This window comes from Gossypium hirsutum, chromosome D13 (genome assembly GCF_007990345.1).
Source record: "Gossypium hirsutum isolate 1008001.06 chromosome D13, Gossypium_hirsutum_v2.1, whole genome shotgun sequence".
NCBI classification, from domain to species: Eukaryota; Viridiplantae; Streptophyta; class Magnoliopsida; order Malvales; family Malvaceae; genus Gossypium; species Gossypium hirsutum.
Window position 1 is genome coordinate 28,943,533 of NC_053449.1, and position 1,421 is coordinate 28,944,953.

Sequence of the window (1,421 nt, forward strand, 5' to 3'; positions counted from 1 at the left end):
CGGCCTTAGCACACAACTTGCTGGCCGATTCTTCCCCATCTAGCAACCAATGCACATATGTGCTCACTCAAAAATGCTAAAAAGGAGATTCAAGAATCATCAATCCACCATCACATGCATCATTAACAAGCTTCATATTTAGCATGCAATGGCATTAACACAAAATCCACCTAGGCCGAATATCCTCCCCATGACATAGCAAGGATTTGAACCATGGGCTAATTAGAACTCAAGCTAGCAACTAAAAACATGCATGAATCTCATGGCACAACCTCAAACATACCTTAATCTAGATATAAGTATGGCCAAACCTCCTCCTAATCCTCTTCCAAATCAAACATGAAGCAAGAACTCCTTCCTCCTTCCTTAGAATTTTCGGCCAAATGAAGATGAAAAAGGATGAACAAAATTTTCTCCTTTCTTTTCTTTAACTCACGGCAATGGGGGGGAAAGACAACCACACACATTTTTTTTTGTTTCCATCATAATCCCTTTCATTATTTTATGCCCATGCTCCTTATTTTATTTTTCCTAACATACCTCACTAACATAACATGTTTGTGACATGTTTCCACTCATGATGCACTAACACAACATGTCTATGACATGTCTTGCCCATCACACTTGGTCTACCATGCTTGTCATGGCCGGCCACTACTCATTAGGGGGGGAATTTGACATGCAAGTCCCCCCTTTTTCCACATGCACTAATAGGTCCTTACGCATTGACCTATCACATTTTAAAATTTTCTCACATAAGTCCTATTTGATGAAATTCACTTACAATTAACAAAATTCAAACACGAAATTTTCACACATGCACATGTACATATAATGAGCATCAATTATGACGGTTAATTATTTTTACGACTCGATTTACCGGTCCCGAAACCACTTCCCGACTAGGGTCAATTTTGGGCTGTCACATATTCGATTCTCGAGCCCTTGAATTGATTCTTTTTTATTCTTTAATGTTTTAAAAGTGGGTTTCTTACACCTAGATAAACTTCATTAACATCTTTTCGAGGTTCAACTTTTTCTCTTGCTGGTAACATTGTTGTTGGAAGCCTGGAGGGGGTTGTGCTCTTTGATTTCCTTGACCACCCTAAGAGAAATTGGGATGGTTCCTCCAACTTGCATTATAGGGTTACTATCGTAGAAGCATATAAACCATTAATATTCTTATTTAATTATTCTACCTGATTTGATAACATGGTGACCACATCTAAGTTGAAAACACCGGCTGCATCAATCAACTGTCTAGTTGAGGGATTCAAACTGTTTTAGAAGGTTTGAACCTGTAACCATTAAGGTAATCCATGGTGAGGGCACTTTCTTAATAAATCTTTTTATCTCTCCCATGCATCATGTAAAGTCTCTAAATCGATCTGCACAAAGGACGATATATCATTTCTCAACTT

The 1,421-nt window shown here is 38.1% G+C and overlaps 1 non-coding gene across 1 annotated transcript; it reads left to right on the top strand.

The window, feature by feature from the left end:
* Positions 1–1,314: 1,314 nt before the first annotated feature.
* LOC121225806 (small nucleolar RNA R71) lies at positions 1,315–1,421 on the top strand. Its single transcript, XR_005923709.1, has one exon. It is a non-coding gene; the product is annotated as a small nucleolar RNA R71 (small nucleolar RNA).